We start from the raw sequence: 17,583 nt of genomic DNA on the forward strand, positions 1-17,583 counted from the left end.
ATCATTACCATTACTCTATGTGTAAAGCAAATTTTACGTTAGAGTAAGGCCAAACTTAAGGAGGTGGGGAAGAGAAGCCATAAAAGAGAAAGATGTAACTTGGAGTGAGGTTGTAGAGTTGGAGGGAGACCCACTAAGGGCCAGATTCTTGACTTAAAGGAAGATCATGAATCTCATAATAGCTGTACATGAGAAATGTATGAAACATGATATGATTAATACTGGCTGCTCTTCTGACCTGGTTTTGACTCCCAGAATCCACATGGCAGTTTAAACATGGTTTGTATCTCCAGGTCTAGGGGATCTATCACCTTTTTCAGATTTCCTCAGACATCATATGTGTGCATGTGGGTGTGCACACTAACTCACATAATACACACACATATATACTTGCAGGAGAAACAACCACACACATGACATAAACTAATAAAAACATTTAGAAATAGTGCAAACAAAGAAGATACCATTCTCAATGTGGTTCTTCGTGTGAGTCACATGCTTTGAACCAAATGCCTTATTCTTGGGGGTGGGGTGGGTGTCTTTTTTGCTCTCAAAAGTTTTCCAGGGATAGCATATCATTGAAACAATACCACAAAAGCCCAGAAAAGGGGGCCTGAACAAGTGTGGTGCTATGCACCCTGCCCGTGCCTGGGACTTGGCTTGTGTTGCCTGCAGGATGATCTTTTGGTGAGGTAATCTATCAGTAGCAACGCCTGGCACTTCCTGAGCGCATGCTAGGCCCTCTGCTTACACCTTCCTGTCTATTCATGTCATCTTCCAAGATCTGAGAGAAAAGTGCATTGTTTCAGCTTTGCAGGTAAAGGAGGAGAGGTTGGGTTTGAAATGACTGCCCGTTTGTGAGACAAATACTGTAAAATCCATTTTCTGTCTTCTTGTTTGGCCTTCCTTCTTTACTTAAGATGTGAAAATACAATCCCCAAAGAAACTGAATTATTTGGGAATAGAAAAAGGTTTGCACAGATCACCCATGCTCACAAGTTCATAAAACATTGCACTTAGCCTGAGGGCTACAATAGAATAGGGCTGTTTTCACAGACCACATTTTTTTCCCCCAAGACAGGGTTTCTCTGTGTAGCTCAGGATGTCCTGTAACTCTCTTTGTAGACCAGGCTGGCCTTGAACTCACATCGATCCATCTGCCCCTGCCTCCCCAAGTGCACCACTATGCCCTGCTCATAGACCACATTTAAAAAAAAATAACGTGTCTGTGTGAGTTTGTGCTTATGAGTGCTGGTGCCTCTGGAGACAGAGGTGTTGGATCCCCTGCGGCTGCAGGTACAGGCACTTGCAAGCTGTCTCATGTGAGTGTTGAGACCTGAACTCAGGTCCTCTGCAAAGCTGTAAAGACTGCGTTGCCATCTATCTCTTCAGTTGTCTAAAACATGGGTTTTTGTTTTGTTTGTTTGTTCTTGTTTTATTTTGTTGTTTGTTTTGGCTTTTTGAGACATGGCACTCACAGACCTTTAAATATGTTTTATGTGGAGAATGCCCTGACTTTGATATTTAACACATAAAAAGCCTACCTTTGGGTTCCACTCCTTGGCTGACAAGACATTTATCTAGCATTAGCTTTAAAGAACTTTAGTTTCCTGATGTGTGTGATGGTGCCCTAAGGACCTGATAGAAACCTGCCTCCAAATGCTATTTGTTTTTGCTTTTTGTTTTTCGAGTCAGGGTTTCTCCATGTGGCTTTGGCTGTTTTAGAGTTGATTTGTAGACCAGGCTGGCCTCTAACTCACAGTGATCCACCTGCCTCTGCCTCCCAAGTGCTGGAATTAAAGAAGTGCACCACCGCGTTGGGCCCAAACGCTATGTGTTTGTTTGGAAAACTCTTAACTACCTGATATCAGACAACTCCCTCACCTCATTGACTTCACACAAGTTAATATCTGTGGCTTAATGTGTCCCTGTAGTCCCAAGACTTGGAAGTTGGGGACAGGAACATTACAGTTTGAGTCCAGGTGGATTAAACAGAGAGAAACTGGCGGGAGTGGCTGGGGGGAGGGGCACGATGTCACACCATAGTCCAGACTGTGCTGCAGGTAGGCAAAGGAGAGGGACACACCCAAGGCCTCTGCAGAGACCCGTGACAGAAGGAAGTGTGAGCACGAAGAAGAGAGACTGGTTTATGCATGGGCCAGGCCTGGAGATGCCATGACCCCTTTTGCTTCCCCACTAGTGAGTAGAGCCAGTAATGCGGCTGGCCTACCTGCAAGAGAAGCCAGGTAGTGCAGTCTTTCTGTGTGCTTAGGATGAAAAGGAAACTGACTGGCTGCTCAGTCTTTATCCACTGGTATTATAAGCACACAGATTTGCTTGGCTGCCACCAGGCTCATCAACGACCAGAGGCAGAGATTAGAGAAAGGTTTTATTAGCAACAAGGCTGCCTGGCACAGAGGGCAGGCTCCTCCTTCCAGCAACCCATCTTTGCCTTCAGGGAGAATCTTTAATGACTTTCCAAGGGAAGCTATGTGTGTTCCAGACAGGTGGGCGCCTCAGTCCTGCAGTGTTTAAGGAGGAGCAGCTTGTGGGCTGTGTGCGTCTTATCTAACTTACAGAAGGTGGAGACAGGTGCTGTCTATGGGCATAAATGATCAAAGTTTCTGTGCTCATTAATGTGAGTTGTATTTGGCTTTTGTTGTGGTCAGGATTTCTAGTAAGTGCCTTCCAGGTGTGACCTTCTTCTATAACTTGAGACTAGGGCATGCTCAGGAAGGGAGGGTTTCTGTATTCCTAGCTAACTTTAGTGTACAGTTAATCTATAAAAGATAGATTTCAGTGGGCAGCTAATCCTTAAGAGATAGAGTAAGCAGGAGGTAGAGCAACAGCTGAGAATGGGGCCAGAGTGGGGGTGACATGCACCTGCACTATATTAGAGATTAAATGTATGCTTTAAAGAGCTTAGCTCAGCATCTTTACACTTGGAGCAAGGCTTCGATTTTATCATGTTACACTCCCCAGTGAGCTAGTTATAGTACCAATTATTTTCATTTTAGATACACACACACACAAAAACATATTCCAAGAGGTTGTTAATTTCCCAAAGTTGCATGGCTAGTAAATAGCAGAATGGACATCAAATCTAATGATCTATTTCTTTGAAGTACCTAGAAAATACAGGTTTTGCTTATATAAGGACAGCCACAACTTTCTGATTTCCTAATAAATCGTACTATACTCTTGTCATTTGCCACTAGTAAAAGAATCTGGACCAGTTTTTGCTAGGAGTGTTATTCCTACTGTATAAATGCAAGTCCGGTGGCTTGGACCACTGGTCTCTAAATAGAGTGTACAAGATGAGACAGTGAAGTTTGATAAGAACTGTAACTTCTACTTATGTCTGTTACTTACCATAGAACTAACGAGCTTCTGTTCATTTCCATTGAGGATGGCATCCTCTGTAGCAGCTTTGCTTTTTGCAGTGCTGGGCAATTGAACCTAGAACCTTGCCAGGCAAGCACTGCCACTGAGTTACATTGCCAGTGTATGTACGTATGTATGTATTTGTTTTTTGAGATGAGACAGGGTTTTTTTGTGTAGTCCTGGCTGTGCTGGAACTCTCTCTGTATACCAGGCTGACCTGAACTCAGACATCTACCTTCCCCTGCTTCCCAAATAGGATTAAAGGTGTGCACTGGCCCTGGGAGTGGTGGTGCAGGCCTTTAATCGCAGCCCTAGGGAAGCAAGGGGAGGTAGATCTCTGAGTTCAGGCCAGCCCGGCATACAGAGAGAGTTCCAGCACAGCCAGGACTACACAGAGAAATTCTGTCTCAAAGCACCCCCACCCCCAAGTCAGTCTCTATATCAATATCAGGTTTAGTTTTGAAGCCCAGGGAAGTCCAGGTGATTCTGATGCAGACTCATGATGTATATATGCCTTTCAGTATTTTACCTCAAATAAACAACATGGTTTGATCTCTTTTGGAGACAGTTTCTTGGTCTGGAATTATAGAATTTGCTACAATCATAATAGTGCAGGATCTAGAAGGCTGTTGCTGTAAGGAATCCTAGAACGGCCTCCCTCTGCTCTTTTCCTTTTGTTGAGATAGGAAAAACTTGGAAAAACTCTGTGACTTCCTTTCTCAGCAAAATGCCCGTTGGGTGGACCAGTGAGATGGTTCTGCAGGTAACAGCACTTCTCCCGAAGCCTGATAACCTGAGTTTGACTACTGGGCCAAACTACACAGTGGAGGAACAGAACTGATTCCTGTAAGTTGTCTTCTAACCTCCACATATGTGCAATGGAACACTGCCCGCAACCCTCCCAATACAAAACAAATGTAATTTAAAAAAATTTTTAAACAGCGTAGTAGGGCTTCCTACCTACAGTCCTACTGTGAGTACTGAATTCTGTGCTGAGAGCCCCATTACTCTACTTGTAGGGTTCATTTTCTCTTCTGTGCTCCCAAGAGCACAGGATAAAACCTCCCTGACTCTGAAGGCAGCTACTAGCTGTGTCTGCCTACCTGCAAAGCACCATGCTCCAGTGGAGAGAAGGCCTACCTCATCCATAGGCTCTGTAGTGCAGGCTCTCACCTTAAACCTCTCTTAGAGCCGGGCATGGTGGTGCGCGCCTTTAATTCCAGCACTTGGGAGGCAGAGGCAGGCGTATCACTGTGAGTTCGAGGCCAGCCTGGTCTACACAGTGAGTGCAGGACACTCAGGGCTACATAGAGAAACCCTGTCTTGAAAAACTACCACCACCACCAACAAAACAAAACCAACAACAATAACAAAAACCCCTCTCTTAGGCTACCATGTTATCTGCAAACTGGAAAAACACTTCCTAGGGCTGTTTTGAACACTAAATGAAACACCAGGCTTTGAAAAAAATATGTAGTTCATCTTAGGTGCTGAGTAGAGGTTGTTTTCTTCATCCTCTCATGTAAAACACTAAATCTTCTTTGGATGTTTGTTTGATTTCCTTTTTAAAGCTTCAAGATTCTCCTGCCAAATATGACTGATCATTGAATAAAGACTGTTTCCAGCATTTGGATTTTTAAAAAATAAGTACATTTCTTATTGGTGGCAACAAAATGGTGTTTGTAGCATTTTTATCATACAGTAGATTTCATCTGTTTACTATACTTTTCTAACTGAGTTGTTATACATGCAAATACAGGTTTTTAATGTTGTCTGTGTTCTGTGCTCTTCCTGTAAGTTTGCTATTAAAATACATTTAAAAATATATATCTATATATAGAGAGAGACTGTTTCCTCTATGCTAGTACAGTAGTGAGCACTTTCCACCCATTTTTGCTTAACACTCTCCACAACCATATGAAGGACTGAGAAAATTCCATTTCGGCCAGGCATGGCGGTGCATACCTATACTCTCAGCACAGACACAGGAGGATCATTTCAAGTGTAAGGACAGTTTGTTTTACACAGCACATTCATGTCAGCCAGCTATCTAGCAAGATCCTGCCTCACAAAATAAGTAAATAAAAATTCAAACATCACACACAAGGGAACTGAGTCCTAGTAGTTACCTACAATGGAATGCTGAAGATGATTGGAACCCAGGACTTTTTTGACTCTGGGATTCACACACTTGTTGCCTGCACAACATTAAAGGTTTAAATAGCCAGTTTTCAGCTCTGCTTAGAACTGCCTTTGTGGTTTTTATTGACCAACCCCAAATGAGCCGTATGCATTTGAACTCAGAGCAAACATTGCCTAGGGCTTTTGCAAATACCTCCTGGAGACTCTAGCATTACCTCCCCCACAAGGCTGTGGCCTCTGGAAAGCAATGTGCCTGCAGTGCCAGAAATCAGATCCTTTGAAGTACACAGCCATGAAGTCAATCTGCCCAAGCGCTGGCCCATCTGCTTGCTCTGAGTCAGCTGCCAGGGCCAGAGACTCATAGGTAATCAGTTCCTAAGCAGGTGTGATTACAACACCTCCATCTTCCTTAGGCAGCCATTTCCTTCCAACCTGATCTTCCCACCAGAATCCTCCTGAGGGGGAAGGTGCCATGTCTCACAGGACACATGATTCCCCCAAATGCCTCCCTGACTAAAGAAATGACAGCTACACTTACTTCACAAATGATGATTGACAGCAGTGCTGACTGTCTCAAGGAGGATATTGAAGTGGATTATAGATGCTGTAGTCAAATCAGCCAGGGGTCAAAGTCCCAGCTTTGCAACACTTCTAATAGCTTTACATTTAAAATTTCTTATTAACAAGTTAGGGGTGACAATATTAAGCCTCTTATTGAACTGTTTAGAAAGATCAGATGAGAAGAACAAATGGGAAATGCATGAAAAGCCCTTGGCACAGTGACTTCATCCACAGCATTTAGACATTAGCTGTACTGCGTAGCCTAAAGAGTGTGAATGAAAGCCAGGCATGGTGGTGCACGCCTTTAATCCCAGCACTCTGGAGGCAGAGGCAGATGGATCTCTGTGAGTTCAAGGCCAGCCTGGTCTACAAAGCAAGTCCAGGACAGCCAAGGCTACAGAAAGAAACCCTGTCTTGAAAAAACAAAAACAAAACAAACAGGAACAAGAGTGTGAATGAGAGAGCCTAATATTCCTCTCAGAAAGATGATGTGAAAATGAAAAGGCCCTGGTACATATCCCATACTCAGAGCATGAGTCCATTTAATCAGCGTACTCCCTGCTCCATACTTTGCAGAGTCAACAACTTACATTTCTTTTGTCATACCCTGCTTCCGGAGTCAGGCAGATAGTTGCTCTGGTTGTATTACAGTAGGCATTTCTTGACGATTCCTTGGCAAAAGGAGGGCCAACCAGGTCATGAGAATACATGTACTGTGTGTACCACTGTTTTCCTTTAACCAGACTGACCCTCACAACTTTATGGGGCATGCCATATTCAAAGTAGAGTACTTGTTTTACCTGTCATTTTTATCCACTAATCATCAAGACAATTGTTTTTTGTCATCAATGTTTATCCAAGTAAAATTTCAGAGGGGTTGATCTAAACAATTCCAAGTAGATTTCAATGGGAAGAGTAGTAAAAAACAAAACAAAATAAAACCCAAGAATAATCAGTTATGACAAAGCCCAAAATATGCTGTATATGTGGGGCAATCATTTCTTTATCTGTAAATCTGTGTACATCAAAGTTTTGTGGTTTGTTGTTGTTTTTCGAGACAGGGTTTCTGTGTGTAGCCTTGGCTGTCCTGGACTTACTTTGTAGACCAGGCTGGCCTCGATCTCACATTGATCCAACTGCCTCTGCCTCCTGAGTGCTGGGATTAAAGGTGGGCGCCACCCATGGTGGCACTTGTAACTGCAGTACTTGGGAGGCAAAGGCAGAGAGGGTGAGAAGTTCAAGAACTGCCTCCACTACATTGTGAGTTTGAGGACAGCCTGAGTTACATGGGATCTTGTCTCAAACAAAACAAGAAGAAATGCTTAGGAGATCATGGGGTAGATTTTAAGTGTAGGAAGGAATGGAATATTGTGATATAATCTAAAATACATGGGTTATGAAAGCAGAAGGCAGAACTATTTTAGGAGGAAGGGTATCAGCCTGAGGAGGGACAGGGAGAATGGGGAGGACAGTAAGGCAGAGAGATGGAATAAAACAAAGAATACACACACACACACACACACACACACACACACACACACACACACACACAGTGAAACCTATTACTTTGTATGCTTAAACTTTAATTAAAAAAACAAAAAGTACCATCCATTCAGGCTGGAGAGGTGGCTCAGAGGTTAAGAGCACTGGCTGCTCTTCCAAAGGTCTTGAGTTTAATTCCCAGAAACCAGATGGTGGCTTAAAACCATCTATAATAAGATCTGGTGCCCTCTTCTGGCCTACAGGCAGAATACTGTATAAATAATAAATCTTAAAAAAAAAAAAAAAAAAAAAAGTACTCTCTTAGAATGCTAGAGAACCCTAACTCTTCCGACATTATGCAGCAGCACCACACTGAACATTCTGAAGACTTAGCTGGGCCTGGTGCTACAGGTCAGTAACCTTAGCCTCGCAAGAGTCTGAAGCAGGAGGGCTACAAGTTTAAGGTCTGTCTCGGGGAGACTTATGACCTGTGGCCAGCTGAATGAAGTTTTGTCTAAAGTTAAAAAGTGAAAAGAAAAAGGCTGAGTATCTACCTAGCCCAGCTTCAATCTCTAGTACTGGAAAGGAAACTCAAGTGATTTATTGTATGCTTGTTTTAAGTTTTGTTATTTTCAATATAGCAGGCTCCTGTAAAATCTGTTTATTTCAATGATTGAAAACATGTACCATGTGCCCTGGGGCAAAATGGCCTTTAATCCCAGCATTTACTGAGGCAAAGGAAGGTGGGTTCCTTAAATTCAAGGCCAGCCTGATCTACATAGCAGGGTATGTAGGACAGCCAGGGTTAGAGAGAGCCTGTCTCAAACAATAACACGGAAGTTATTCCATGTATAAAGTACCTAACACATGCTAAACTTATTTTCATTCATCAATTTTATGTCGCATCCATCCATTCCCCCACCCCCCACCCCTCGAGACAGGGCTTCTGTATGTAGCCTTGGCTGTCCTGTACTCATTTTGTAGGCTGTCCTCCAACTCAGTGATCCCCCTGCCTCTGCCTCCCGAGTGCTGGGATTAAAGGTGTTCAGATTTCTCTATGTAGCCTTGGCTGTCCTGGACTCACTTTATAGACCAGGCTGGCCTCAAACTCACAGAGATCTATCTACCTCTGCCTCCAGAATGCTTGGATTATAGGCATGTGCCACTGTTCCTGGCTTTTTTCTTTTTCCTAAACAGAATTTCATGTGGTTCAGGCTGGCTTCTGAGCTCAGTGTAGGTGAGGAATACCTTGAATTTTTATCCTCCTCCCTTTACCTCTAGTGTTGGAATTACAGGTGTGCTTGTTTATTGAAGTGCTGGGGACCACATAAAGGGCTTCATACATACCAAACACTACTGACCTACAGCCCCAATCTGACCCAGTTTAGTTCACTAATATAAGGGGATAAATAAGCGAGCAGAGGGCTTTCAATAATGTAGAACTTGTTCATAGAACCCACTACCTACATGTTGAGTTTTAATGCTAAAGTATGTAAAAGCAGATCCCTCAATATCCTTTCATGTTGCTGGGGCTATGATAGAAAACCTTATTAAGGAATAGGAATATAGACTAGAACTGGGCACGGGGGCACATGACTTAACTCCAGCACTCAGGAAGCAGAAGCAGGCAGATCTGTGTGAGTTAAAGGTTAGCCAATAGATGTACCCATCCGAAGAGTAAACTCAGTGTCTTGTGATACAAGCATGGTATCATTACACTGGTCCTCAAGCCCTCATGTAAAAAAATTCAAGTTAATTAATGGGCTAGGAGGTTAACAGCACATGCTGCTCTTTCAGAGGACTTGAGTTTAGTTCTCAGCACTCACCTGGGGGCTTGCAATCATCCTTAACTCCAGTTCCAGAGAATCTAGCAACCTCTTTTGTTGGCACCAGCTACACATATACACATGCAGGCACTCTTTCCAACATCCCGTGCCCCCTCCTGAGCCACAAGGTGTCTCTGTGTAGCCTTGGCTGTCCTGGACTAGCTTTGTACAACAGGTTGGCCTCAAACTCAGTGATCCACCTGCCTCTGCCTCCCAAGTGCTGGGATTACATGCATGCGCCACCATGCCTGGCCACTGAAGAGTTTTAAGTCTAAAGTTTTATATATCTTGAAGCTGACTTTTCTACCTCTTTCTATTGGTTTTGGATTGGTAGACTACCATTTTCTAGTCAAGTGATCCTATTTTTTTAAAACTAGCTGGGCAGTGGTGGCCCATACCTTTAATCCCAGGACTAAAGAGGGCATGGCAGAGGCAGATAGATCTCTGAGTTCAAAGCCAGCCTGGTCTAAAGAGCAAGTTCCAAGACAGCCAGGGTTACAACAAAATCCTTTATGTATGTATATATGTAATTTTTATCAAGACAGGGTTTCTGTGTTGACAGTCCTAGACTCGCTCTGTAGAACAGGTTGGCCTCTAACTCAGATATCCACCTGCCTCTGCCTCCTTGTTTTGAAAACAGAACCAAACTTACTGAGTCTATGCAGCCTAGGTGGTCCTGGCAACTCTTTGTGCAGACCAAGCTAGCCTTGAATTTGAGATTCTTTTGCCCTTGCCTCTCCAATGCTGGGATTAAAGGCTGCACTATCACACCTGACTCCTAATTATTTTTAAAACAAAATTTGGCTCAGCTGGGTACCATAGCCTGTAATACCAACTCTTGGAAGGCTGAAACAAGAAGTTTCTAAATTATAGGCTAGTCTGGGCAACCTAAGGCCCATCTAAAAGAAACTGTGGTAGCCAACAGTAGTGGTGCATACCTTTAATTCCAGCAATTAGGAGGCAGAGGCAGGTGGATCTCTGTTAGTTTGAGGCCAGCCTGGTCTACAAAGTGAGTCCAGGACAACCAAAGCTACACAGAGAAACCCTGTCTTGATAAAAACAAAACAAAGTGGGGGAGGGGGAGAAAAGAGGTATAGTAGTTCAGGAAAAATAGTAGGACCATGTGGATTGAATGGACAATTAAAAAACAACACTCAAGAACTTGGATGGCCCAGTGGTTGAGAGTGAATACTGCTCTAGCAGTGGACTGGAGTTTAGGTCCTAGCACCCAAGTTCAGTACCTCACAGTACCTTTAATTTCAGTTCCAAGGAGATCTGGCACCTCTGGCTTCCAGCATCAGCACTCATGCATATATATCCCCCACAAAAAGTAGACATTTTTGGTTGTGAGCCTAGCCTTTAACAGCTGAGCCACTTCTTTTGCCAGGCGTGGTGGTGCAACCCTTTAATCCCAGCACCTGGAGGTAGAAGCAGGTGGATCTCTGTGAGTTCAAGGCCAGTCCGGTCTACAAAGTGAGTTCAGGACAGCCAGGGCTACGGAGAAACCCTATCTCAAAAAACAAAACGTAATGGGATGTAATCTGAATAAATTATTTAAAAAAGAAAAAAAAATACCTTGTCTCAAAAGGCCAGAATTGTTCTGAAACTCTTCTATATCTACTGTGTTATTTGGTACCATATAAGCCATGTGGAGAACTTCTGGAAGGAAAATAATCATAGACCAAAAGTTCTTTATCCTACATGCTCAGCAACAATGCAGCATTCAGTTCTTGGAACTTAGAATATCAGTGGTCCATGTATGTAGTGTGTCCATTCCCCCACAGCCACCACACCTTGGCTCTGGGCATCATAGAAATCAGTACCTCTGCTATTGAGAGCCATTCGCAGTATTATCAGTACGGGTAGGATCAGTTTGGTAGGACCTGAGTTCCTTAATTGTTAGATAATTTTCTTCTTTAGCACTAATTAGACACTGGTCTAAGGCTTTCTATGTGGACCAGAGGGGCTTGGGAACCATCCTTCACTTTCATTATTTTCCTTGTCAAAAGAGGTGTTTTTTGTTGTTGTTTTTTCTTCCCTAAATTGCTTTTCTTTCTGGACAAGCATGTGAAAAGATTGTGTGTGAGGGGATTAAGAATGGTCAAACTGTGAGCTCTAAACACAAACTCCAAAAATATCAAGAGTTATTTTTTCTTGGACAGTAGAGTTGAACGATGATTGAACTGTGAAGACAAAACAGAGAAAATTATTGCAGCTTATTTATATACATTTAAAGTCTTTTTTAAAAGTACGCAGGACTGGGCAGTGGTAGCTTACACATTAAATCTCAGCACCTGGAAGGCAGATTTGAATTAGAGGCTAGCCTCGTCTACAAATTGAGTCATAAGAGAGCCAGGCCTACGCAGAGAAACCTTGTCTCAAAAACAAACAAAACAACAAAAAACCAGGGCTATGCAGAGAAACCCTGTCTCAAAAAACAAACAAAAAAAGTGGAAAATGTATAGTTTTAAGCTAGGAATGGTGGTACATACCTTTAATGCCAGCAACCAGGATGTTTTTTGAGTCATGATCTTGGAATGTACAAGGCAGCTCTGAACTCAAGCTTCCTGAGTCCTGGTATGGTTAGAAACCACGCACAGATGGTGTGCTTTAAACAGAGCTTTGTCACCAGGTCTGTATGACAATGGTTGCTGCACCTTTGGGATTTGTGCAGAATGGAAATACTCAAGAACAGTTTTCTTTTTGCTTTCTGTTGATCCAAGTAGCAGTTCCTGCTCAGTGGACTTAAGGTTGAACAAACCTGATATATTCTCAGCTCCTGTCCTTGTTAAAAGAGACTGCCAGGCAGACTTGTTCTTTTAAATTGTGTCGGGTATGATGTTATCTGTGTGAGTTTAGGTTGGCAGATGCTAAAGTCAGAGAGCAACTTTGAGAAGGTTCTCCTTGTACTGGGATTCAAACATGTCAGGTTTATCTGCTGAGTTATCTGAACGGCCTGGACTTGTGCTTAAATTTCAAAACTATGGTAATTCCTGAAGCAATGAAAATGATAGCCAAATATATACTACATCGGTTGTTTTTTGTTGAGAATGTAACCTTACAATGCTAAGATACTTACATTAGAAACACCTCTACGCCAGGCAGTGGTGGTGCACGCCTCTAACCCCAGCACTCGGGAGACAGAAGCAGGAGGATCTCTGTGAGTTTGAGGCCAGCATGGTCTACAGAGAGTTCCAGAGAGCTGTTAAACAGAGAAACCCTGTCTCAACAAACAACGTAAAGAAAACGAAAACAAAAAACCCCACCTCCAATTTTTATTGAACACGAATGTCCTGTTCCCATGGCGTTCTTGAATTTAGTGTTCTCTAATGTTGCTATCTTAGTCACTTGTTACTAAGCTCTGACTATGCACATATCAGGGGTTACCAGTCAAGCCCACACTTTCCGGACACTTGTGTTGGAGCTGTAAGAAACAAATGGATGATTCTAATATCAAGGTTTCATCATGAAAAATGTCTCAAATTCATGCATTTAAAAAGACCCGCCCCCCTTTTTTTCTGAGACAAGGTTTTGCTGTCTCAAACTTAGCTGTCCTGCAACTAGCTCCGTAGACCAGGCTAGCAGCAAGTTTTGATATGTTCCTGCCTCTCAATAGCTTTGACTAAATGCTTGCACCTCTACTGCTTAGCTCAAGATTTTCTATGTGCATTTATTTTGGAACGGGACTTACAGGCCACAGTGAACCAGCTCTCCCACCCCTTAAGTTCAGTTTAAAAGCATTCTGATTTATATGGGATAAGGCACACTTTTTCAGTGCTGAGATCTCTTTATTAGATAATATCTATAGCACAGGCTGGTATCCTACTCCCCCAGCCTGCTATGTGCTAAGTACCAATTTGCCTTAATTGACCTTGAGTACAGTACTAAGAATAGTCACTAGAATTATGCTTCCCCCTACCCTCTTTTCTTTTTTCCAAGATAAGTTTCTCTGTGTAGCCCTGGCTGTCCTAGAACTTACTCCTGGAACAGTGCTGGGATTAAAGGCATGTGCCATTACTGTCCAGTTTAGATTTAAGTGTGGTGCTTCCTCCCCACCCCCTGCGTGTCTCTGTATATCCTCTTGGACTCCCTTTGTAGGCCACTTTGCCCTTGAAATCACAGCAATCTGCCTCTGCCTCCCTGAGTACTGGGATTACAGGTGTGTTCCACATTACATTATTTACATGTATGAAATTATCAATGAACATAAGGTATTCTATTTAAAAAGCTTAAGGTTTCACATCAGGGGCTTATAATATAATCTGCAAGAAAAGAATGATGCCATGTATTAAACTCTCAAATAAGTAAAAACACCACAAAATGTATAGACATATGTATAGAATAGTGTGGTATCTCCCTACCCCCCCGTATGGTTTCTGTGTATTCCTGGCTGTCCTGGAACTTCGTAGACCAGGCTGGACTTGGAGTCATAGAGATTCACCTGCCTCTGCTACTACCCAAGTGCTGAGATTTAAAGACTTTTGCTTTTGAAGAGATCTAGAGACTGCAGATTGAAAAAGGGGCCCATGGCCCTGAAACAGGCAACCTCATGACTTGTAGGGGGCATAGGCATCCTTGTACCTCCAGGTCCTTGAGCTCAGTCTTCAGTTGTTACTGAATCAAAAACTTAAATAGGTTCTTTGTCCACCAAAGATTGCTACTTCCACAGGGCTGTTTCTTACTCAACACCTTTGTTTTAATGACACATGAATTAACCCCAATTTATAACTTCCCTAAAATAATTATATACCTACCTGCTCACTGAATCTAAACGCTTGCATATGTGCTGGACTTTATTCTTGGATGAATACTAAATAATCTAGCATCTGCCTTGGAACTGTACCAAGGATGAGACATACTGGGAGTTAGGATGTAGCCTGGGCAATCTAAAGACTGAAAAAGCACAAAGACAGTTGTACACAAAAATCAGTGGTACAGCAAGCACTTATTTGTAAACATAATGCCATAGGGTTGCTACATGTGTCTTCTAGGGGCAGAGGACTGAAGTGAATTAGGACCACCTATATTGAGGTCTAATGTTATTCATGTTGGTATTGTCTGTTGTTTTGTGATACAGGATCTCATTAAGTAGCCCTTCCTGACCTTGAACTCCAAACTGCTGGATTTAGTAGTGTGCTAGAACACTGTAAAGTTAAGGACTGACTCAGACTGATTCTTCTAAACTGACATGATACTAACACAATTTTTTTCTACTTAGGACTTTGAAGTTCCCATATACCTGCCATTCTTTAAGCAGGCTACCCCATCTGCCCAGCTTTAGATATCTGCGTATCACATCCTCAAAATAGGTATACCTATATATATTACTGAGACGCTCTCCTTGTTTCAGTCTTTTAATGGAAAGTCTTTCTACTAACTGCAAACTGTACATGCAGAGATTTTACATATTATATAGGGCATCGCTAAGTGAAGTATTGATGGCAGTTAAAACTGAAAGAACACTGATTCTCAACACAGAAAATCAATTTTAATGCTTAAAAAGTGATAAATTTTAGTATATAGTGGTTCCTAGTGCATAAAGTTGTTTTTGCCTGTTTATGTCCTGAAATACTACATTTGGATATATTAAGCAGTTTTTCATATACTTCCTTAATTCTTTGGAAAACTCAATGAAGTAGGCATATAATTTTTGTACAAGTAAAAGCCCAGGATGAATATGCCATCATATGAAACTGAGGCTCAAATGCTTTGACAAGCCCAACACATTTTAACATCTCCAGCGTTACCAGAGGAATTACTTCCATTATGTCAAATGACTTTTAAGTAAATTGTCATAATACTCAAGTATCCTTCAAGAATATACTTACCCCAACTATGACAGGCTATCAGGAACTTATTTTTGTGCCAGGCATGGTGGTACACTTGTAATCCTAGCACTAGGGAGACACAGGAAGGAGGAGCGGAGTTTGAGGCCAGCCTGGTCTACATACTAAGCTGTTCTTTTTTGCTTTTGGGACAGGGTTTCTCTTGTAGTCCTGGCCTAGATCTCAGTGCCTCTGCCTACCAAGAACTGGGATTAAAGGTGAGTGCCACCACCACCCAGCTGAAGTAAGGAGTTCTAGGACAGCCAGGGCTATGTGGGGAGTCCCTGTCTCAAAAGAAAAGCCCTTCTTTTTACTTAACTTATTTGAGACTTATTCTGGAAGACTACACAAGTTTTTAGTTTCCTAATTAGCAGTAAGGAGGGTACCAATGTGGATCTCTTTTGAGTCTGAAGTCAGCCTAGTTTTCATAGATCGTTCCATGACAGCCATAGAGCGCTATGGAGAGATTCTGTCTCTTAAAAAAAAAAAAAAAAAAAAAAAAAAAAAAGAAAAGAAAAGATGTGTATGTGTGTGCCAAGTGTCTTTTAACTTAGGTGTCTAGATTCCTGGCAAACTACATTAATGTGTCTCGCTCACTCCCAATAGCTGTAGTAGTAGGAGATTGCTGGATTTAGTGTTTTGATTGTCAGGAACAGATAGTAGCCTGAATATAAAATGGTGATCAGTCACCATGGAAGAGCCTTGCAGCTTTTTTTGTAGTTCCAAATATGCTAATTTACAGCACAGCAATTCAACTTGCAGCCATATTGTCTTTCCTTAGAAATATCCCAGGCTGGGGCTAGAGAGATGGCTCAATGGGTAAGAACATATGCTGCTCTTTCAGAGTACCCAGGCTCAATCCCCAGAACCCCACATGACAGCTCACAACTGTTTCTAACTCCAATTCTAGGGGAATCTAACACCCTCATACAGATCTATTGCAGGCAAAACACCAATGCAAATAAAATAAATAATAACAATCCCAGGTTATACCCATACCAGAAGTTAGAGATCTCATGAGAGTGAATAGACCTACATTTGACTATACTGGATGGATTAGTGTCAGGACTATGTAATGAGTAACTTCCTTTGATGCTTTCAAGTTTTTCATTATATTTAACTCTTACTATCTTAGCTGTTTTTGTCTTCATTTATCTTTCCATTTAAATCTCTAGAGAAAACTGTTAAGCAATAGGATGAGAATGACTTCAGGCAACATAAAATTTAATTCGTAACTGTTAGAATTGGATTTATGACATTTGCAGAAGGCTATGCTGTCAATCAGTTGCTTTTCTCCGTTTACATCTTTGGTATCTGTGCAATCACATTTCCCAGGAAAGTAATCTAATAAACTCAATCATCAGGAATTTCTCCTGTCAGTAACAGATGTTGTTAGATTGTAGTTGGACAGAGAACGTTCACTGGATATTTAATGCTTTCTCCAATAGTGGCTCTAAGGATCCCAGTTGGGCATGGTGTGCATTAATGAAGAGCAAATACCATCCTGAAGGATGGAATTACTCAGTAAGTAAGGTTCACAGTCACTGTTTGTCTTGCTTTTTTTGAGCAGTATCACAAAAAGAATGCACAAAACACAAGCTTGGCTGGCTATACAGGCAGCCAAGACCTGAAAATAATGATTATGAAAATAAAAGTAATTCAATGAATATCTTTCCTGTGGCTTGACAGGGATTCACCATGTAACTAAAGGTAGCTTGGAATTCCTCATGCAGTCCAGCCTGGGCTCCAAGTCAGTTTCACGTTTCTACCTCCACAGTGCTGGGTTTAGCACCTGGTGCCATTAGGCCCCACACCTAAACCACTTAGTACTATGCACGAAAATTACTGCAAAAGCATTTCAAAGATATCCTTTGCCTTCTTGGCTGGGCTCCCCAGCAGAGTGCATGTTTAAGTGTCCTCGGATTCCTTTAGGAAGTGATCACCATGCACTGAACTAGGATGGGGCGTCAGTTTCTAAGAGGGGGGTTAAGTTAGTTGTTGTGAGAGGATGGAGAAGGTTCAGCTCCCAACACCCACATGGTGGCTCAACCATCTATATCTCTAGTTCCAGGGAAATCTGATGCCCTCTTCTGACCTCTGTGGGCACCAGGCCCATACATGACACAAAACACTAATACACACAAATCTTTAAAACTAAGTAGGTTATTGCTTTTACATAAACCCTTTTAATTCTGCATGCCCCTACCAATATTTATCTTTTAGAGATTCAAACCTCTTATCTTTATTTGGTACCCACTTCCCTCTTTTTTTTTTTTTTTTTGAGACAGGGCCTTTGTGTAGCCTTGGCTGTCCTGGACTCACTTTGTGGAACAGGCTGGCCTTGAACTCATAGAGCTCCACCT

Source organism: Acomys russatus, chromosome 7, assembly GCF_903995435.1.
Source record: "Acomys russatus chromosome 7, mAcoRus1.1, whole genome shotgun sequence".
Taxonomy (NCBI): Eukaryota; Metazoa; Chordata; class Mammalia; order Rodentia; family Muridae; genus Acomys; species Acomys russatus.